The sequence below is a fragment of the Solanum verrucosum genome, unplaced genomic scaffold (genome assembly GCF_900185275.1).
Source record: "Solanum verrucosum unplaced genomic scaffold, falcon-dt-bn FXZP01000153.1, whole genome shotgun sequence".
NCBI lineage: Eukaryota > Viridiplantae > Streptophyta > Magnoliopsida > Solanales > Solanaceae > Solanum > Solanum verrucosum.
This window is the reverse complement of record NW_026020426.1, coordinates 666,454-691,599: the sequence shown is the minus strand read 5'-3', so window position 1 is coordinate 691,599 and position 25,146 is coordinate 666,454.

The following is a 25,146-nucleotide window of genomic DNA, read 5'->3' as shown; positions in this document are numbered from 1 at the left end:
ACAAATTGCTGAGAACTTAACATATGAAGAGGAACCAGTAACTATTGTTGACAAACAAATAAGAAAGTTAAGGTCAAGAGAAATTATGTCCATGAAAGCCTTATGGAGAAACCAGACCATTGAAGAAGCTACTTGGGAGTTGGAAAATGATATGCGAGTCAAGTATCCTCACTTGTTTTGGCCTACAGGTACACACTTGTTTAAATTCGGGGACCGAATTTCTTAAGGTGAGGAGAATGTAATACCTTATAATTTAAGTTAAGGGCAAATAAGTCATTAGTTATTTTTTTAAAAGAAAAAGAAGAGAGAGATTGGGCTAAAAGCCCTAGGCAGCAACAACTGCTGTAATTTTCAGCGAAGAAAAATAATGGAGAAACAAACGCTAGTTGCTGCATTTTTGTTTCCAGCGAAGGACCAAGAAAGAGAAGAAAGAACGGAAGGGTGAGGGAGAAGAAGGAGAAATAGACTTATTCGAAGGTTTCGCTTCCAGGTTCGAGGTAAATCATTGTTGCTTTTCTTCTCCTACAGCCCCTCCAAGTTTATTAGTTAGGTCATTCAAAGTAGGTGTTGAAATCTAATTACTAAAGGCTAATAATTGGGCAGCAAGAGTTGTACAGACGATAAATCATATATATATTTCTATCTATTTTATGAGTATCAAGATACATGATTGATCAACGGATTTGCGCATGAGAATACCTATAGATAGACGTATGTTTTATACTACTCCTACTGCCAGATATGCTCCCAGTAGCATTACACTACTAAAAAAACAGTGAATACCGACCTAAAAATTTCCGACCTCAAATGGAGGTCGGTAATTTCCGACCTCCGGAGGTCGGTATTTACAAGTAGTCGGTTTTTATTCAAAATAAAGAGGGAAAACCAAATTCCGACCTCCGAAGGTCAGAATTTTTCCCGGAAAAAATGAATTACAATAAAAATACCGACCTCATGAGGTCGGTATATTTTATATTTAATTGAGAAAATAATACCGACATCAAGAGGTCGGTTTTTATTGTAATTCATTAAAAATTCCGACCTCAGGAGGTTGGAATTTTTTCTCAATTAAATATTTTATAATTCCGACTTCCGAATGTCGGTAGTATGTAATTAAAATACCGACCTCATGAGGTCGGTATTTTTATTTCATCTAATTACTATTAATTAAAGCGACATCCGGAGGTCGGTATTTTTATTTCATCTAATTACTTTTAAAAGCGACATCCAGAGGTCGATTTGCGGAAAGCGGGAAAACCAAATTCCGACCTCTGGAGGTCGGAAATTTTCTCGGAAAAAATGAATTACAATAAAAAGCGACCTCTTGATGTCGGTATTAAAAAAATAAATAAATAACAATATTTTATTTTTTCTCAATAGGTTTTGTGTAAAATAAAAAACAAAAAAAATTATAATACCGACTTCCGTATGTTGGGAAAATTAAATAGTAAAAATAAATTAATATAAAATACCGACCTCATGAGGTCGGTATTTTTTATATTTATTTGAGAAAATAATACCGACATCAAGAGGTCGGTTTTTATTGTAATTCATTAAAAATTCCGACCTCCTGAGGTCGGAATTTTTTCTCAATTAAATATTTCATAATACCGACTTCCGAATGTCGGTAAAAATTAAATAGTATGTAATTAAAATACCGACCTCATGAGGCCGGTATTTTTATTTCGACTATTAATTAAAGCGACATCCGGAGGTCGGTATTTTTATTTCATCTAATTACTTTTAAAAGCGACATCCGGAGGTCGGTTTGCGATTTGCGGGTAAACCAAATTCCGACCTCAAGAAGTCGGAATTTTTCCCAGAAAATGAATTACAATAAAAACCGACCTCTTGATGTCGGTATTATTTTCTATTTTGATTTAATTTTATTTAAATCGTTTTTCGGAGGACCATTTTGTGTTCTTAAAATTTAATGTGATACATATATATATATATATATATATATATATATATGTGTGTGTGTTTAATTAATAAAATCAACCTCAAGAGGTGAGTTTATATTAAAAAAATAATATATATATATATATACATAGATGTATATATATGTATATATGTATACATATACATAGATGTATATATATGTATGTATACATATACATATATTATATGTTGATGTGTAGTTTAATTATATATGTTTAATTAATAAAATCAACCTCAAGAGGTGAGTTTATATTAAAATAATTATATATATATATATATATATATATATATACTAGATATAGGACCTCGTGCCAGCATGGGGCCCAATATATATTTTTTATTTATTTTAATTTATGTCATATTATGGAATTTGAGAAGTTATTGAAATTTTTATATGATTTTAATAATATTTTAAATTGTTAGCTATTGTGATTTGTAGTACTTTTTTTTAACATAATTTTGAAAATAATAGTTATTACTCTCTTTGTTCTAATTTATGTGGCACATGCAGAATTTTAAATATTAACCCTTTTTTATATATCTCTTTAATATATTAAGTTGTTAATTATTGTATTTTATAGTACATTTTGAACTTAATTTTTAAATAATATATGTTATTTCCCATGTCCCAATTTATGTGGCATTAATTGATAGATTTGTTGGAGTCGAGCGAATTTTTTTTGTTAATTATTGTAATTTATAGTTTCTTTTTTATCAATTTCAAACAATATATGTTGTTAATTGATAGATTTTTTGGAGTCGACTATTTTTTTTTTTAATTATTGTAATTTATAGTATCTTTTTCGTCAATTTCAAACGATATATGTTTATCAGATAATCCATTTTATGTGGTACCAATAGAATTTAGAGAGTCAATTAAATTTTTTATATAACTTTGAAATATTTAAGCCGTTAATTATTGTAATGTATAGTATTACTTATATTATTTTTAAATATATTTAAATATTATATGTTACCTTTTTTATCCTAATTTATATGGCATTGATAGAATTTAGGTGTCAAATAATTGTTAATTATTGTAATATAATATGTAGGACTTTTTATGTAGTTTTTACTATTTTTAAGCATATTAAGTATAGTATTACTTATATTATTTTTAAATATATTTAAATATTATATGTTGCCTTTTTTATCGTTATTTATATAGCATTGATAGAATTTAAAGTGTCAATTAATTGTTAATTATTGTAATATAATATGTAGTACTTTTTATGTAGTTTTTACTATTTTTAAGCATACTAAATTGTTAATTATTTATATATACTACTTTATTTTTTATTTTTAAAATATGTAATCAAGGAAAAATGGTGACACATGATAATTAAAATAAAGAAAAACACAATTATTGGTCAGCCGCCATGAGAAAGGTGGTGGGGCCCACTTTAATTAATTAAAGAGTAGTAGATTTGATGGATATATGTGTCATTATGGAGATGTTGGATGGTTTTTTTGTCTAAAGAAGAAAAGGTACAATTATAAAGCATTGACATACAAAAGTTTTAAGGAGCAAAAGCTATTAAATACCAAAAATACCCCCATTTAATTCAGCCAATTTATTCATTTGTAGCTTTTTGCTGGGGTCCAGTTCAACCCTTTTTTTTTCTTTTTTTTGCCACGTGTCGACGGAAAAGAGGATCTTTATTCACTCTTCTTATATAGTAATATAGTAATATATATATATATATATATATATATATATATATATATATATATATATATATATATATATATATAGATAGATAGATGTATTAGTAGTTTTTTGTTGCTGAATCCATGTAATTTCTCCCAAAATTACTCTTTTTTTTTTTTTTTTTTTTTTTTTTTTTACTGTTCATCTCTTTACCTTACTCCTTTCATCTCTTTTCTTTACCCATTTTCTTAGCACCTGCTTCTTTAACCACACCCTGGGATTCACAGTCCTTTTGGTTTTCTGACCATGGCGGACTTTCAACATCCCTAGGTATTTACAGGTTAATCCATCGGGGTTACTAAGAGGATAGAGAACTAACCATTTACTAAGAATAAATCAAAGAGTGAACATGTTAACGAAAATCATAATAGCATATCATAATAATATGAACATCATATCATATATACACACATAATAACATAGTACATACACTTAGGGAGAAGATTACTAGGATCTAGAAAACAGATAACTACTTACATGATAATGGTCGGAATGAGGTTTCCCTTTCGGGAGTCCCCGAAGTGACCTTGCAGGTACTTGTAGGAAAATAAACACTCACACTCTTTGTACAAACACAACAAACACTTACTCACTTTTTATTTTGAAAGGGAAGGGGAATATGTAAACTATTACTTAGAAATATTTAAGCTTTTGCTCTCTGCTCTGCACTTCGCTCTCCCTCTTTTCTTGTAATATGGTTCTATTTATAGAAGTCCATTCGGATTTGAAATTCGGATTTCAATTTCTAAAAACTTTCTTCACCTGCCGGGTGCTCTTTGGGCCCCATCGTCACATGGCTTTGTGAAACCTTTGTTGAAATTGAGTGTCCTTCTTTGTCTTCTTGTGATAGTGGAGTGGTGTCCTTCTTTTGTCTTCTTGTGATAGTGGAGTAGTGGACATGTAGTGGAGTTTCTTTATCATAATGGACTTGTAGTGGAGTCTTGTAGTGGAGTCTTGTAGTTGATGAAGGCTTGTGATGTCACTGCTTACCTATTTGTAGTGGAGTCTTGTAGTTGATGAAGGCTTGTGATGTCACTGCTTACCTATTTGTTTGTCTTCTTGTGTTGATGTTATTGCTACGTATTTCTCTAGGTATCCAGGTTGTGTAGTGTTACAGAATCAAAACTCATCTCTGAATCATTGTCGTCATTTGGATCATAATGTTGATTAAACTGGTCTGATAAATTATTTTCGTCACTGCTACTCTCGTGGTCAGAATTTGCTGGATCTGGCTTTGGATTTTCTCGTATGATTTTTTCTTGTACTTCTTTAGTCTTTTCTGTGAGAAATTTGTAAAGGGAACTTTTTATTATTTTTTCTATCCTTTTATTTTTTTTTCTTTTTTGGAGGAATCCTTTTGTCCTTTTACTTGTCTCTGCCATTGTATTGAAGCTTGCCGGCAGAATTCTTACACTTTTTGGTAAAGTGTCAACCATCAACGGATTTGATGAGTCTTTACCCGCTACCGTTTGAACGGGACTAGCTGTACCTTTAGCTGGTACAATAGCTTTTTCTACATTCGTTGGGGAATGTACACCCGTCTTATCCATTTTGTGGGGAGATGGAGAACTCTTATTTTGATCGGTATTTCCAAGTAAAAATCTTATCCTCTCTTGTAATGAGTGGATATGTTGTGTCATTTTCCCTTTTTCTGTTTCTAGTCTTTCGATTGTCTGATTTAGCCTTTTGAATCCTTCCGTCATTGAGGAACAATGATCGCAGAAAATGATTCTGTTTGTGTCTTTCTGAATATTGTATTGCAAAGACGGTCTTGAAATTTGTCTCAAAGCTGGACTGATGAAATAATTAGGCCCGAGAGTTCCTCTAGCATAGTCTAGTGCTTCATTCAAATCATTGAATCCCTTAAAGAGTGGGGTAGGGAAGTCTTTAATTGAATCTACTACTTCTATCCATGTCTGGAACACGCCCTGTAATTTTCCTTGGATTACTACATAAAATCTGAATTTTTTGTCTTCATTTTTGTCTGTAAAATAATGGCTTAATGAATTTACTACGGACACGAAATAACTGTTGTCTCGAGGAATCTTGTTGTATGCTATCCATAGGTTGTCTATTAAGCATCTTTGAGGTCTATCTATCTTCGTTTCTGGCTTCACCCTGAAACTTAGATTGGATGGAGGATAGAAAATTAAATTTTGTTTTCCAAAATATATTCTTTCCATGCTCGTTGTATTTTGTCTTGTTTGTGGTTGAAATGAAGTATTTCCTAAGAGAGTCTGCAACAAGTCTTTGTCTTTTTGCCCACTTGAATTTGAACTAGATGCTCCGTCTTTATCTGTACTCATGCTGAAAACAAACAGTTAGTTTTCATAAGTCTGCTTAGTTGATCTGCTAAAGAATTATCTTTCCCCTTTATATGCTCTAAAGATATATTGTATATTGATGTAGCGTCTAAAAAATTTAACCATCTTCTTTTACTACTATTTTTTCCTTCTATTTTTTGGTGAAATTTTACAATAGCCTCGCAATCCGTTCTTACCAGAATTTCTTGTTTATTAATAATGTATAACTTAAACTATTTAATCCGTATATAACTGCCAAAATTTCTGCATCTATGCTACTCATATTTCCCTTTTCTTTGTATTTTCCGCTGTGATAAGCGCAAATTTTTTCGTCTTTTTTATCTCCATATTTATTGTTTTTTGTTTTCAAAACTGCTCCCCACCCTTCGAGACTTCCGTCTGTTTCTACTATTGGGTAATCTGTTTCTAGTGGGAGGGCTAAATCTGGTATATCTTTAACCATTTGTTTGAGTTTTTGTACTAGTTTTATGTCTTCTACATTAAATGTCTTTTGTCCATGACTTCCTGTTTTAGAGTATAGGGGTCCTGCTACTTTCCCTAGATCTTTGATGAAACTCCGTGCATAATTTAGTATTCCTAGAAATTTTTGCAAGTCTTTAGTATTGTCTAATTTATCAGGCATATCTAGGACCTTTTTTGCTATATGGGGTTGTAGTTTTATCTTTCCATTTCCAATTTCTACCCCTAGGAATTTTATAAGAGTCTTACATAATTCCATTTTCTTTTTGCTAATTATAATTCCATTGTCTACGAATAGTTTAAATACCGTTTGCAAATGTCCTAGATGTTCATTTGTATTATTACTAAAAACTAAAATATCGTCTACATAAACTAAAATAAAGTTTTTATAGTCTCTAAATATATTATCCATCTTTCTTTGAAAAATTGGAGGGGCTGTTTTTAAACCGAAGGGCATTACCAACCATTCGAAATGTCCTTCTGGGCAGGTAAAGGCTGTCCATTCTATGCTATCTTCATGCATTTTGACTTGCCAATATCCGGACTTACAGTCAAACTTACTAAAAAATTTTCTTCCTTGTATTCGATTTATTAGTTCTGATTTGTCTGGCAATTTATATCCATCCATTCTAGTATTGTCATTAAGTCTTTTATAGTTTATTACCATCCTAGCTTTTCCTCTTAGTATTTCATTGTGATTTCTTACCATAAATGCGGCTGACCTATGTTTTGAAGTTGACCTTCTTATTACCCCTAGATTTAATAATTCTTTTATTTGATCTTCAAATTCCCTCAGGTCTTCATTCGTGGATTCTATTGAAGCAGTTTTAACCGTATATTCTGGGTTAATAATATCAAGTCTGCAGGTTATATGATTGGCTTCCCAGTGCTTCAGGGGTTTTTCTCCAATTATTTCTAGTTTATCTAAGATAGAAATTACTTCGTCTAGGTCTTTCTGGTTTTTTATAACTCCTATATGTTGTAATCCTTTCTTAAAATTATAAAGTTCAGTATTTATTTCTATTAAATTATAGTTTTTCTCTATTTGTATATCAGATAAACTTAATTCTAATAATTCAATTTCTTTAATGTCTTCCTCTTCTGTACTAACATGTAATTTAGTACAATTACATTCTTTCCCTTTATTACATTTTAATGTATTTGTATTATCAGTATTCTTAACATACCTTGATTTTGTAGGAACTGGTTCTGTTGTTATGGAGGTTTGAGTCATATTTTTAGAAAATATTACTCCATCTCTAGTGAGAAGACAACTTCCGTTATTATGTATAAGAAATCTAAGCCTAAAACAAAGTCTATCCTAATATTTAAATCTCTAACCCATATTTTTTCTAGTTTATAAGTAGGTTTATAGAAATCTGCACATGTGTTTAAAAAACTTATTTGAGCATTACTAACATAATGTTTGTATATATTTGAAGATCCGTCCATTTGCATGGCGCTTTGTGGTTCGGAAAATTCCTTTATTATTTCTATAGGCAGGATATTTCTATTTATTATACTCTTTGTACACCCTGAGTCTACTAGAGCTAAAGTTTCTATTTCATAGTTTTGAATTCTTATTCTCGTTAATATTTTGATAGTATTGATCTTTTTGTCTTCATTACAAATTAATCCTTCAAACGATTTGTATTCCTCTTTTTCATTTAAGAGCTCAATTCCTTCCTTTTCTTCTACCTCTTCTTCTACTTTTTCTTTTCCCTTTTCTAATTTATTCATTCTGTCTTCTAAACTATCAATCCTTTTTTCTAGGGACATTAATGTTTTTTCTTTTATGCTTATGGTCTGGTCTATAACTTTAATGTTAAATATTTTATTGATGCACATGAGCATCCTTCTATATAGCAATTCGTACATTTAGCTCTTCTGTCTTTACTGGGATATCCTATACAATTAAAACATTTTTGGCTATCTAGACCTTTCCCTTTTAAAAATTGGTGATCACAATGTAGATTGACAAATGTAAAATCCTTGATGTCCAATTTTTCTAATCCTATCTCATTTATTAAAGTTTCTTCTTCTGAATCAGATGAGTCGTGTTGTCTTCCTTCTAAAGCATCTATACTTATTACTGAATATATACTTTCATTATCTGACATGTATTCATCTACATTTATCAGGGTTTCTTGGAAATCTTCTATGAGTTGGGAGTTTCTCGTTCTACTATTATTTCTTCCTGGACAAGTGTTAGCAAGATGTTCTTCACTTCCGCATGTAAAACAAGATAGTCTATTTTTATAGATTCTATTATTATTATGTTTTCTTACATGTCTATCTTTATTTAGGTAAGGCTTTTTTGCCGTAGATTTTCGTAGATAATATTTTTTCCTTGGTCTGTAGTCTTGGTTATTTTGATATTTTCTTCTATATTTCTTATTTGGTGTACCTTGATCATAGCTTTGTGTTGTATATATATTCTTACAAAAACCAGTCTCATTTTGCTTTAATTGTTTTTGTATTTGTATATTTGTACACTTTTCCTGTAATATTTCCATAACATGCTGTATTTTATGTCCGATAGACCAATTAACATTTGGATTTTGCATAACTCCTTCTCTTTTGCTCCATCTTTCTTCTATTTCTCTTCCTAATGCTCCAGGGAGTTTATTAAAAAGCTTTTTTCCTAAGCTTTGATCAAATGCATTGCCGCTTATAGCGCATAAATAAAAATAATCCTTTAGAAAGTTTTTGATATGGCTCCAATTTGTAATGCTAAGTTGTTCTAGTTTTATTAATGCATTCTTTTGCAATACTACCAATCCACTATTAGGGTCTTCTCCTGTTATTAGGCTGTGTATTTTATTAGTGAAATTATATGGATTTGGTCCCATATTTACTAGTTCTTGGAATTCTTGAGGGTAGGTTACCTTGTATGCTTCCCACATTCCTTTGATTGATTCTCCTAAAAAGGTTTCCATGTATCTATACATAGTTTCTGCATCTGTCTCACTATAATGATGTATGTAATCTGCTACTACTATTCCTTTCCATACATCTATTACTGAGTTCCATAATTGAGGATCATGAGCTGCTATGTTTAGTATCTTACCTCTATCTCCTCCATCTTGAAGCTTGATAGGGGCTTCTATTGGCATTCTTATTCCTATTGGTCTAACCATTTCTGGTTCTGTTGCCGGGTCTTGCCTATATACCCGATGACGTGGTAAGTTTCCTATAGTATATTCTACTGGTGTTATGGGGGTCGTCTTTTGAAAAGGACTTGAACTAGAAGAAGCGGTTTCCATGAATTCTTTTAGACTGCGTGTTGTCTCATCATCACTTTCTTCTTGGGTGTTTTCTTTTTGTCTATACCCATAATTATCTATTCTGAATTTGCATTCTTTAAAATGTGTTTCTACATAGAGATATCTATTTTTCCCATTTTACAACCTTTACACTTAAACAAAGTTGTTTTATTTTCTTTATGTAATTCTTTAGCTTGTGCTATTGATAAGTCTACTTCGTAGTCTTCTTCATTTATATTTTGGATATTCATACCTTCCATATTAATGGTTGATTCATTATCTTCTAAGTCTTCCTCTATTTCTTTTTGATCTGTATATTTATAATCAGTGAATCTAATTGATGTCTCTCCTTTAATATTAGTGTATGTGAGGTGGTCGTTTGGTCGTAATACTTCTTTTTTGCAGAAATTTTCTAAATTCCATTCTCTACCAGCATATTCTTCTGAATTTATTTTTAAAGGGTTCATTAACTTGATTCCTTTATTTCCCATTATACCTACTGCATCGTCTATCTTTATTTTAAACTTTGAACTGCTGTTGGTGGCTAATTTTCCTATAAAGCCAACACAAACTAAAAGATTATTTCCACAGTTCATTTCTTCATACCCTTTGGTCTGTATGCCTATTTTTATGTACTTACCAAATTCTTTTGAATTTATCATAAAATCTGGACTACAGTAAAATATTCCTCCATTGTTACTCATGTCTACTTCGGTTAAACCTATTATTGATCTTTTAGATTCTGACCATCTGCTATCATATAAAGTAATTAGTACTTTAGTACCTAAATTTTTTCTAGTTAATCCTTTAAGCCCTATCACCACCAATCCCATGTGCATGAGATTCATTCGTCTTTTCTGTATTTCTTGCATAGATTCTTTACTAATTAAATTTATACTTTCACTATCGTTTTCTGATACGCTTAACTGTTCTTCTCTATAATGTCTGTATAGATGTGCTGTTGATGAGAAAAAACCTGTATTATAGAGGACTTGTGGATTTAGCATTTTTAATTTATTTTGTTTGAAAATTTCTATGTCTCTATCTACATCTATTAATTCATCCAGCTGGTGACTACTACTAGGCTTAGATGAGTTATTCATAATTCGAGCTAACATATTGTTTCCTAGTCGATCTTGAGAGAAACTGGCCCTTTGTCTTTCTTGGGAATTTCTATTCCTGTTTGAAAAAAGGTCCATGTTTTGTCTTTTCTTTTAGGTTTATCCTCTTGAGGAGTTAATTCCACTCTCTTGAGCTGTTCTATTAAGTCTTGTATATCGTTTTCTTGCTTACCTTTTTTAGTAGGGGTTTTATTTTCCAATAAAATATCTAATTTTTTATTTATTTCTTTTATTTGGTCTTCTAGGTTTTTATTTAATTCTAATAAAGCAAATATTATCAAATTGTTTTGTTTTACGCTTATAGAATCTGTTTTTCCTGGTGGAACGTAATCTGATAAACCTTCAGGGTTAGCTTGAAATTGTGCTGTTTTTCTAAGGACTTCTTGATAAAAGAGGTTGTTCATGAAAGGGTTAAGTCTTTAAGTTTACTTAGTTCTTTCTTAATTTCTTTTGTCTCTTTATAAAGGTTTTCTATCTGGCTATTTAGTATTTCTAGAGGATTGTTATCAGTTATCTTATTTACTACTATGTTTTGTACCTTGGAAATTATATCTAGTTGCTGATTTTTTAGAAAGTCAAAATTTTGTTCTATTTTTTCTAATGATTTGTTTTGTCTTTGTTGCAAGGTTTCTATGGTTTCTATTATCTTTAGAAATCTATCGTCTTTGGACTTACTATGTTCTGCTAAATTTATTATTAGATCTGTAACCGTATTTAAATGTTGATTCTCGCTATGTAAAATATGGTCTCCTTCTGCGAAATTACACTTAAGTAGTGATCCAAATTTTAGTCTTCGATACTTCTTTTCTGAAACTATTTATAAATCTAAGTATTCTAATCTCTTAATACTTCCTATTATGCTAAATATAGAGTTCTGTTTTTGCAATCTTGTGTTTCTATTCTAATTTCTTTTATGTAGTGATAAACTCTTGCTCCTATAGTAGGTATTTGTAAATCTATTTGTGTTATTTCTTGATGTATAGAAGATATTTGATTTGGTGTTAATAAATCTGAAAATAACCTTAGTTGTTCTGTATATAGTCGTCTTTGTTCTAATAGAAAATCGTATATATCTATATAGTTCTGTCTTATTTTTAATAGATACCAATGATATTCCTGGTCAATTATGATCTGTTTTTCGTATGGCCTAAATTTTTTCTTATATAGTCTAGATGACATATACTTAAACTAGAATGAGTACTACGTTATTTAACCTAAGAGAAAATTTAAATTACTAATATGATTTCTTTGAACTTCTATACGTCTATTTGCGTGTTGGATGTTACTATCTATACTATGTAGTTCCCACTTTAAAGCACTTAATAACTCTGGGTTGACTAGGGTTGGTCGGTTCGAAGAATATAAACCCCCGTGGTTACAAAGTCTGTCTGTTAGGTCTTTAGTTTCTAATATTTCTAGATATAAACTTAAACCCTCTTTAATCTTAAGCCAGTCAGCTTTAGTCTGTAATTCTCTATATAGATACCAATAATATAATCTTAATTGGTTAGCAAAAGGGTGTCTTTTCATATATTATCCTAAATTGTGTTCCCAAAAATCTTCTCGCTCTGATACCAATATAATATGCGTTTAGATAATATATATATATATATATAAAATTTAACTACACATCAACAGAAGTTTAATTTAATAAATTTACATATATATATAGATGTATATATGTATATATATATATTACATATATATATATATATATATATATGTATATATATAATTTAATAAATTTACATATATATATAGATGTATATATGTATATATATATATATATATATATATGTATATATGTATATATATATATTTACATATATATATATATATATATATATATATAATTTAATAAATTTACATATATACATAGATGTATATATATGTATGTATACATATACATATATTATATGTTGATGTGTAGTTAAATTATATATGTTTAATTAATAAAATTAACCTCAAGAGGTGAGTTTATATTAAAATAATTATATATAAATAACAATATTTTATTTTTTCTCAATAGGTTTTGTGTAAAATAAAAAACAAAAAAATTATAATACCGACTTCTGTATGTCGGTAAAATTAAAGAGTAAAAATAAATTAATATAAAATACCGACCTCATGAGGTCGGTATTTTTTATATTTAATTGAGAAAATAATACCGACATCAAGAGGTCGGAATTTTTTCTCAATTAAATATTTTATAATTCCGACTTCCGAATGTCGGTAGTATGTAATTAAAATACCGACCTCATGAGGTCGGTATTTTTATTTCTTCAAATTACTATTAATTAAAGTGACATCCGGAGGTCGGTATTTTTATTTCATATAATTACTATTAATTAAAGTGACATCCGGAGGTCGGTATTTTTATTTCATATAATTACTATTAATTAAAGCGACATCCGGAGGTCGGTATTTTTATTTCATCTAATTACTTTTAAAAGCGACATCCGGAGGTCGGTTTGCGGTTTCCGGGTAAACCAAATTCCGACCTCATGAGGTCGGTATTTTTATTTCTTCAAATTACTATTAATTAAAGTGACATCCGGAGGTCGGTATTTTTATTTCATATAATTACTATTAATTAAAGTGACATCCGGAGGTCGGTATTTTTATTTCATATAATTACTATTAATTAAAGCGACATCCGGAGGTCGGTATTTTTATTTCATCTAATTACTTTTAAAAGCGACATCCGGAGGTCGGTTTGCGGTTTCCGGGTAAACCAAATTCCGACCTCCTGAGGTCGGAATTTTTAATGAATTACAATAAAAACCGACCTCTTGATGTCGGTATTATTTTCTCTTTTGATTTAATTTTTTTTAAATCGTTTTCCGGAGGACTATTTCGTGTTCTTAAAATTTAATGTGATTATATATATATATATGTTTAATTAATAAAATCAACCTCAAGAGGTGAGTTTATATTAAAATAATTATGTATATATATATGTATGTGTGTGTGTGTATATATATATATATATAATTTCACGACACATCAACATAAGTTTAATTTAATAAATTTACATATATATATGTATATATTTACATATATATATATTTACATATATATATGTAAATATATATATATATATATATATATATATATATATATATATATACATATATATATACATATATATATGTAAATTTATTAAATTACATATATATATATATATATATATATATATATATATATAGATGTATATATATGTATGTATACATATACATATATTATATGTTGATGTGTAGTTAAATTATATATGTTTAATTAATAAAATTAACCTCAAGAGGTGAGTTTATATTAAAATAATTATATATATATATATATATATATATAAATAACAATATTTTATTTTTTCTCAATAGGTTTTGTGTAAAATAAAAAACAAAAAAATTATAATACCGACTTCTGTATGTCGGTAAAATTAAAGAGTAAAAACAAATTAATATAAAATACCGACCTCATGAGGTCGGTATTTTTTATATTTAATTGAGAAAATAATACCGACATCAAGAGGTCGGTTTTTATTGTAATTCATTAAAAATTCCGACCTCAGGAGGTCGGAATTTTTTCTCAATTAAATATTTTATAATTCCGACTTCCGAATGTCGATAGTATGTAATTAAAATACCGACCTCATGAGGTCGGTATTTTTATTTCTTCAAATTACTATTAATTAAAGTGACATCCGGAGGTCGGTATTTTTATTTCATATAATTACTATTAATTAAAGTGACATCCGGAGGTCGGTATTTTTATTTCATATAATTACTATTAATTAAAGCGACATCCGGAGGTCGGTATTTTTATTTCATCTAATTACTTTTAAAAGTGACATCCGGAGGTCGGTTTGCGGTTTCCGGGTAAACCAAATTCCGACCTCATGAGGTCGGCATTTTTATTTCTTCAAATTACTATTAATTAAAGTGACATCCGGAGGTCGGTATTTTTATTTCATATAATTACTATTAATTAAAGTGACATCCGGAGGTCGGTATTTTTATTTCATATAATTACTATTAATTAAAGCGACATCCGGAGGTCGGTATTTTTATTTCATCTAATTACTTTTAAAAGCGACATCCGGAGGTCGGTTTGCGGTTTCCGGGTAAACCAAATTCCGACCTCCTGAGGTCGGAATTTTTAATGAATTACAATAAAAACCGACCTCTTGATGTCGGTATTATTTTCTCTTTTGATTTAATTTTTTTTAAATCGTTTTCCGGAGGACTATTTCGTGTTCTTAAAACTTAATGTGATTATATATATATATATGTTTAATTAATAAAATCAACCTCAAGAGGTGAGTTTATATTAAAATAATTATGTATATATATATGTATGTGTGTGTATATATATATATATAATTTCACGACACATCAACAGAAGTTTAATTTAATAAATTTACATATATATATATATATATAGATGTATATATATAAATACATATATAGATGTATACATAATGATACCAATAAAATACGTTTAAATTAAAATTACGTTTAAATTAATAATAAGATGTAAAATAATAAGAGTAAGAATTTAGATTTAAACAAAGAGGATATCTGTCAAGATGATGTAAGCTGTGGTTGTAAAATTTGTTGTAAAATCCTACTCAGTACTCCCTCTTCCTGTTCCGTTATCTAGTATTAGTAGTTTTTTGTTGCTGAATCCATGTAATTTCTCCCAAAATTACTTTTTTTTTTTTTTTTTTTTTTTTTTTTCACTGTTCATCTCTTTACCTTACTCCTTTCATCTCTTTTCTTTACCCATTTTCTTAGCACCTGCTTCTTTAACCACACCCTGGGATTCACAGTCCTTTTGGTTTTCTGACCATGGCGGACTTTCAACATCCCTAGGTATTTACAGGTTAATCTATCGGGGTTACTAAGAGGATAGAGAACTAACCATTTACTAAGAATAAATCAAAGAGTGAACATGTTAACAAAAATCATAATAGCATATCATAATAATATGAACATCATATCATATATACACACATAATAACATAGTACATACACTTAGGGAGAAGATTACTAGGATCTAGAAAACAGATAACTACTTACATGATAATGGTCGGAATGAGGTTTCCCTTTCGGGAGTCCCCGAAGTGACCTTGCAGGTACTTGTAGGAAAATAAACACTCACACTCTTTGTACACACACAACAAACACTTACTCACTCTTTATTTTGAAAGGGAAGGGGAATATGTAAACTATTACTTAGAAATATTTAAGCTTTTGCTCTCTGCTCTGCACTTCGCTCTGTCTCTTTTCTTGTAATATGGTTCTTATTTATAGAAGTCCATCCGGATTTGAAATTCGGATTTCAATTTCTAAAAACTTTCTTCACCTGCCGGGTGCTCTTTGGGCCCCATTGTCACATGGCTTTGTGAAACCTTTGTTGAAATTGAGTGTCCTTCTTTGTCTTCTTGTGATAGTGGAGTGGTGTCCTTCTTTTGTCTTCTTGTGATAGTGGAGTAGTGGACATGTAGTGGAGTTTCTTTATCATAATGGACTTGTAGTGGAGTCTTGTAGTGGAATCTTGTAGTTGATGAAGGCTTGTGATGTCACTGCTTACCTATTTGTTTGTCTTCTTGTGTTGATGTTATTGCTACGTATTTCTCTAGGTATCCAGGTTGTATTTCTCTAGGTATCCAGGTTGTGTAGTGTTACAGAATCAAAACTCATCCCTGAATCATTGTCGTCATTTGGATCATAATGTTGATTAAACTGGTCTGATAAATTATTTTCGTCACTGCTACTCTCGTGGTCAGAATTTGCTGGGTCTGGCTTTGGATTTTCTCGTATGATTTTTTCTTGTACTTCTTTAGTCTTTTCTGTGAGAAATTTGTAAAGGGAACTTTTTATTATTTTTTCTATTCTTTTATTTTTTTTTCTTTTTGGAGGAATCCTGTTGTCTTTTTACTTGTCTCTGCCATTGTATTGAAGCTTGCCGGCAGAATTCTTACACTTTTTGGTAAAGTGTCAACCATCAACGGATTTGATGAGTCTTTACCCGCTACCGTTTGAACGGGACTAGCTGTACCTTTAGCTGGTACAATAGCTTTTTCTACATTCGTTGGGGAATGTACACCCGTCTCATCCATTTTGTGGGGAGATGGAGAACTCTTATTTTGATCGGTATTTCCAAGTAAAAATCTTATCCTCTCTTGTAATGAGTGGATATGTTGTGTCATTTTCCCTTTTTCTGTTTCTAGTCTTTCGATTGTCTGGTTTAGCCTTTTGAATCCTTCCGTCATTGAGGAACAATGATCGCAGAAAATGATTCTGTTTGTGTCTTTCTGAATATTGTATTGCAAAGACGGTCTTGAAATTTGTCTCAAAGCTGGACTGATGAAATAATTAGGCCCGAGAGTTCCTCTAGCATAGTCTAGTGCTTCATTCAAATCATTGAATCCCTTAAAGAGTGGGGTAGGGAAGTCTTTAATTGAATCTACTACTTCTATCCATGTCTGGAACACGCCCTGTAATTTTCCTTGAATTACTACATAAAATCTGAATTTTTTGTCTTCATTTTTGTCTGTAAAATAATGGCTTAAAGAATTTACTACGGACACGAAATAACTGTTGTCTCGAGGAATCTTGTTGTATGCTATCCATAGGTTGTCTATTAAGCATCTTTGAGGTCTATCTATCTTCGTTTCTGGCTTCACCCTGAAACTTAGATTGGATGGAGGATAGAAGATTAAATTTTGTTTTCCAAAATATATTCTTTCCATGCTCGTTGTATTTTGTCTTGTTTGTGGTTGAAATGAAGTATTTCCTAAGAGAGTCTGCAATAAGTCTTTGTCTTTTTGCCCACTTGAATTTGAACTAGATGCTCCGTCTTTATCTGTACTCATGCTGAAAACAAACAGTTAGTTTTCATAAGTCTGCTTAGTTGATCTGCTAAAGAATTATCTTTCCCCTTTATATGCTCTAAAGATATATTGTATATTGATGTAGCGTCTAAAAAATTTAACCATCTTCTTTTACTACTATTTTTTCCTTCTATTTTTTGGTGAAATTTTACAATAGCCTCGCAATCCGTTCTTACCAGAATTTCTTGTTTATTAATAATGTATAACTTAAAACTATTTAATCCGTATATAACTGCCAAAATTTCTGCATCTATGCTACTCATATTTCCCTTTTCTTTGTATTTTCCGCTGTGATAAGCGCAAATTTTTTCGTCTTTTTTATCTCCATATTTATTGTTTTTTGTTTTCAAAACTGCTCCCCACCCTTCGAGACTTCCGTCTGTTTCTACTATTGGGTAATCTGTTTCTAGTGGGAGGGCTAAATCTGGTATATCTTTAACCATTTGTTTGAGTTTTTGTACTAGTTTTATGTCTTCTACATTAAATGTCTTTTGTCCATGACTTCCTGTTTTAGAGTATAGGGGTCCTGCTACTTTCCCTAGATCTTTGATGAAACTCCGTGCATAATTTAGTATTCCTAAAAATTTTTGCAAGTCTTTAGTATTGTCTAATTTATCAGGCATATCTAGAACCTTTTTTGCTATATGGGGTTGTAGTTTTATCTTTCCATTTCCAATTTCTACCCCTAGGAATTTTATAAGAGTCTTACATAATTCCATTTTCTTTTTGCTAATTATAATTCCATTGTCTACGAATAGTTTAAATACCGTTTGCAAATGTCCCAGATGTTCATTTGTATTATTACTAAAAACTAAAATATCGTCTACATAAACTAAAATAAAGTTTTTATAGTCTCTAAATATATTATCCATCTTTCTTTGAAAAATTGGAGGGGCTGTTTTTAAACCGAAGGGCATTACCAACCATTCGAAATGTCCTTCTGGACAGGTAAAGGCTGTCCATTCTATGCTATCTTCATGCATTTTGACTTGCCAATATCCGAACTTACAGTCAAACTTACTAAAAATTTTTCTTCCTTGTATTCGATTTATTAGTTCTGATTTGTCTGGTAATTTATATCCATCCATTCTAGTATTGTCATTAAGTCTTTTATAGTTTATTACCATCTTAGCTTTTCCTCTTAGTATTTCATTGTGATTTCTTACCATAAATGCGGCTGACCTATGTTTTGAAGTTGACCTTCTTATTACCCCTAGATTTAATAATTCTTTTATTTGATCTTCAAATTCCCTCAGGTCTTCATTCGTGGATTCTATTGAAGCAGTTTTAACCGTATATTCTGGGTTAATAATATCAAGTCTGCAGGTTATATGATTGGCTTCCCAGTGCTTCAGGGGTCTTTCTCCAATTATTTCTAGTTTATCTAAGATAGAAATTACTTCGTCTAGGTCTTTCTGGTTTTTTATAACTCCTATATGTTGTAATCCTTTCTTAAAATTATAAAGCAATTCGTACATTTAGCTCTTCTGTCTTTACTGGGATATCCTATACAATTAAAACATTTTTGGCTATCTAGACCTTTCCCTTTTAAAAATTGGTGATCACAATGTAGATTGACAAATGTAAAATCCTTGATGTCCAATTTTTCTAATCCTATCTCATTTATTAAGGTTTCTTCTTCTGAATCAGATGAGTCGTGTTGTCTTCCTTCTAAAGCATCTATACTTATTACTGAATATATACTTTCATTATCTGACATGTATTCATCTACATTTATCAGGGTTTCTTGGAAATCTTCTATAAGTTGGGAATTTCTCGTTCTACTATTATTTCTTCCTGGACAAGTGTTAGCAAGATGTTCTTCACTTCCGCATGTAAAACAAGATAGTCTATTTTTATAGATTCTATTATTATTATGTTTTCTTACATGTCTATCTTTATTTAGGTAAGGCTTTTTTGCCGTAGATTTTCGTAGATAATATTTTTTCCTTGGTCTGTAGTCTTGGTTATTTTGATATTTTCTTCTATATTTCTTATTTGGTGTACCTTGATCATAGCTTTGTGTTGTATATATATTCTTACAAAAACCAGTCTCATTTTGCTTTAATTGTTTTTGTATTTGTATATTTGTACACTTTTCCTGTAATATTTCCATAACATGCTGTATTTTATGTCCGATAGACCAATTAACATTTGGATTCTGCATAACTCCTTCTCTTTTATTCCATCTTTCTTCTATTTCTCTTCCTAATGCTCCAGGGAGTTTATTAAAAAGCTTTTTTCCTAAGCTTTGATCAAACGCATTGCCGCTTATAGCGCATAAATAAAAATAATCCTTTAGAAAGTTTTTGATATGGCTCCAATTTGTAATGCTAAGTTGTTCTAGTTTTATTAATGCATTCTTTTGCAATACTACCAATCCACTATTAGGGTCTTCTCCTGTTATTAGGCTGTGTATTTTATTAGTGAAATTATATGGATTTGGTCCCATATTTACTAGTTCTTGGAATTCTTGAGGGTAGGTTACCTTGTATGCTTCCCACATTCCTTTGATTGATTCTCCTAAAAAGGTTTCCATGTATCTATACATAGTTTCTGCATCTGTCTCACTATAATGATGTATGTAATCTGCTACTACTATTCCTTTCCATACATCTATTACTGAGTTCCATAATTGAGGATCATGAGCTGCTATGTTTAGTATCTTACCTCTATCTCCTCCATCTTGAAGCTTGATAGGGGCTTCTATTGGCATTCTTATTCCTATTGGTCTAACCATTTCTGGTTCTGTTGCCGGGTCTTGCCTATATACCCGATGACGTGGTAAGTTTCCTATAGTATATTCTACTGGTGTTATGGGGGTTGTCTTTTGAAAAGGACTTGAATTAGAAGAAGCGGTTTCCATGAATTCTTTTAGACTGCGTGTTGTCTCATCATCACTTTCTTCTTTTTCTTTTTGTCTATACCCATAATTATCTATTCTGAATTTGCATTCTTTAAAATGCGTTTCTACTATAGAGATATCTATTTTTCCCATTTTACAACCTTTACACTTAAACAAAGTTGTTTTATTTTCTTTATGTAATTCTTTAGCTTGTGCTATTGATAAGTCTACTTCGTAGTCTTCTTCATTTATATTTTGGATATTCATACCTTCCATATTAACGGTTGATTCATTATCTTCTAAGTCTTGTATATCGTTTTCTTGCTTACCTTTTTTAGTAGGGGCTTTATTTTCTAATAAAATATCTAATTTTTTATTTATTTCTTTTATTTGGTCTTCTAGGTTTTTATTTAATTCTAATAAAGCAAATATTATCAAATTGTTTTGTTTTACGCTTATAGAATCTGTTTTTCCTGGTGGAACGTAATCAGATAAACCTTCAGGGTTAGCTTGAAATTGTGCTGTTTTTCTAAGGACTTCTTGGTAAAAGAGGTTGTTCATGAAAGGGTTAAGTCTTTAAGTTTACTTAGTTCTTTCTTAATTTCTTTTGTCTCTTTATAAAGGTTTTCTATCTGGCTATTTAGTATTTCTAAAGGATTGTTATCAGTTATCTTATTTACTACTATGTTTTGTACCTTTGAAATTATATCTAGTTGCTGATTTTTTAGAAAATCAAAATTTTGTTCTATCTTTTCTAATGATTTGTTTTGTCTTTGTTGCCAGGTTTCTATGGTTTCTATTATCTTTAGAAATCTATCGTCTTTTGACTGACTATGTTCTGCTAAATTTATTATTAGATCTGTAACCGTATTTAAATGTTAATTCTCACTATGTAAAATATGGTCTCCTTCTGCGAAGTTACACTTAAGTAGTGATCCAAATTTTAGTCTTCGATACTTCTTTTCTGAAACTATTTTTAAATCTAAGTATTCTAATCTCTTAATACTTCCTATTATGCTAAATATAGAGTTCTGTTTTTGCAATCTTGTGTTTCTATTCTAATTTCTTTTATGTAGTGATAAACTCTTGCTCCTATAGTAGGTATTTGTAAATCTATTTGTCTTATTTCTTGATGTATAAAAGATATTTGATTTGGTGTTAATAAATCTGAAAATAACCTAAGTTGTTCTGTATATAGTCGTCTTTGTTCTAACAGAAAATCGTATATATCTATATAGTTCTGTCTTATTTTTAATAGATACCAGTGATATTCCTGGTCAATTATGATCTGTTTTTCGTATGGCCTAAATTTTTTCCTATATAGTCTAGATGACATATACTTAAACTAGAATGAGTACTACGCTTATTTAACCTAAGAGAAAATTTAAATTACTAATATGATTTCTTTGAACTTCTATACGTCTATTTGCGTTTTGGATGTTACTATCTATACTATGTAGTTCCCACTTTAAAGCACTTAATAACTCTGGGTTGACTAGGGTTGGTCGATTCGAAGAATATAGACGTATAGAAGTATGTATATATACCAATATGTAAATTTATTAAATTACATACATATATATATATATATATATATATATGTATGTATATATATGTATGTATATGTATGTATACATATACATATATTATATGTTCATGTGTAGTTAAATTATATATGTTTAATTAATAAAATCAACCTCAAGAGGTGAGTTTATATTAAAATAATTATATATTTATATAAAATTTAACTACACATCAACAGAAGTTTAATTTAATACATTTATATATATATATATATATATATATATATATATATATATATATATATATGTACATAGATGTATATATATATATATGTACATAGATGTATATATATGTATGTATACATATACATATATTATATGTTGATGTGTAGTTAAATTATATATGGTTAATTAATAAAATTAACCTCAAGAGGTGAGTTTATATTAATATATATATATATATATATATATATATATATATATAAATAACAATATTTTATTTTTTCTCAATAGGTTTTGTGTAAAATAAAAAACAAAAAAATTATAATACCGACTTCTGTATGTCGGTAAAATTAAAGAGTAAAAATAAAGTAATATAAAATACCGACCTCATGAGGTCGATATTTTCTATATTTAATTGGGAAAATAATACCGACATCAAGAGGTCGGTTTTTATTGTAATTCATTAAAAATTCCGACCTCAGGAGGTCGGAATTTTTTCTCAATTAAATATTTTATAATTCCGACTTCCGAATGTCGGTAGTATGTAATTAAAATACCGACCTCATGAGGTCGGTATTTTTATTTCTTCAAATTACTATTAATTAAAGTGACATCCGGAGGTCGGTATTTTTATTTCATATAATTACTATTAATTAAAGTGACATCCGGAGGTCGGTATTTTTATTTCATATAATTACTATTAATTAAAGCAACATCCGGAGGTCGGTATTTTTATTTCATCTAATTACTTTTAAAAGTGACATCCGGAGGTCGGTTTGCGGTTTCCGGGTAAACCAAATTCCGACCTCCTGAGGTCGGAATTTTTAATGAATTACAATAAAAACCGACCTCTTGATGTCGGTATTATTTTCTCTTTTGATTTAATTTTTTTTAAATCGTTTTCCGGAGGACTATTTCGTGTTCTTAAAATTTAATGTGATTATATATATATATATATATATATATATATATATATATGTTTAATTAATAAAATCAACCTCAAGAGGTGAGTTTATATTAAAATAATTATGTATATATATATGTATGTGTGTGTGTGTGTGTATATATATATATAATTTCACGACAAATCAACAGAAGTTTAATTTAATAAATATATATATATATATATATATATATAGATGTATATATATAAATACATATATAGATGTATACATATACATATATATGTATACATCTATATATATGTAAATTTATTAAATTACATATATATATATATATATATATATATATATATATATGTATGTATGTATATATATGTATGTATATGTATGTATACATATACATATATTATATGTTCATGTGTAGTTAAATTATAGATGTTTAATTAATAAAATCAACCTCAACAGGTGAGTTTATATTAAAATAATTATATATATAGATGTATACATATATATGTATATGTATACATCTATATATATATACATCTATATATATATGTAAATTTATTAAATTAAACTTTTGTTGAAGTGTAGTTAAATTATATATATAATTTAACTACACTTCAACAAAAGTTTAATTTATTAAATTACATATATATATATATATTTAAATTTATTAAATTAAACTTTTGTTGATATGTAGTTATATATATACATATATGTATATATATATGTATACATATATACATATATATATATATACATATATATTTAAATTTATTAAATTAAACTTCTGTTGATATGTAATTAAATTTTATATATATATATATATATATATATATATATATATATATATATAAAATCAACCTTTAGAGGTGAATTTATATTAAAATTAATTAATAAATACCAACCTAAAGAGGTCGGTATATTTAAATTATTATTTTATTTAAATAATATCGACTTCATGATGCCAGTATTTATTATATATTTTTAAATATAGATAATTATTTTAGAAAATATCGACATCCCGAGGTCGGTATATTAAAGAATTCTTTTTAAAAAAGAATGACAATATAAGTTAAAGTTACCTATTTCAAAAAAAGAATGACAATATAAGTTTTAATCCTAAACACTAACTCTCAAAAACCTAAGTCCACTTTCACTCCCCCACTTCAGATCCACCCCCGACCCAACCCCATCGCGCCGATCCCCACCCATCCCCGACCGGCGCCACGCCACACCGGCGCCACTCTGCCTTCCACGACCGCAGCCACCCACTTTCGCAGCAGCAGAGGACGTCGCTGCAGGTGCAGAGGAAGTCACGCCCAGCTGCAGGAGGTCGTGCGCCTCCATCCCGACCGGCGCCGCCTCCATTCCGACCGGCGCCGCCTCCATCTCGACCAGCACCTCCATCCCCGACCTTCTTAGTGAAGGTGAATTTTTAGAACCTCCATAATAGATTACTTTTGTTTCTATTTAGTTGAAGTATCTCAAAATTAGAGTACTAATATACTTAGTTTTATTGATTGTTAGTTTGATTGATTGTTAGTTAGTAAGTGAATGATTTAGGGTTTTTGATTGTTAGTTTGAATTAGGTATTATTTGATTGTTAGTTTGTGTTTGTTGATTGTGAATTGAAAATTTTAATGTTAGGGTTAGTTTGAATTAGGGTATCTTAGGATTTGTTTGAAATTCGGTATTTCTTAAGTTAATTAGTTTGATTTTGGAATTGTAAGATTAGATTGAATTAGGGTATTTAAGGAGTTGTTTGAACTTGGATATTATTTGAGTTAGTTTGAATTATTATTGAGATTTTAGGACTAATAGTTTGAATTTGGGATTAGGAATAGCTAGCTAATTTGAATTTAGGATTTTAGTACTAGTTCGATTTTGGGATTTTAGGGTTAGTTTGAATTTGTGATTTTAAGATTAGTTTGAAT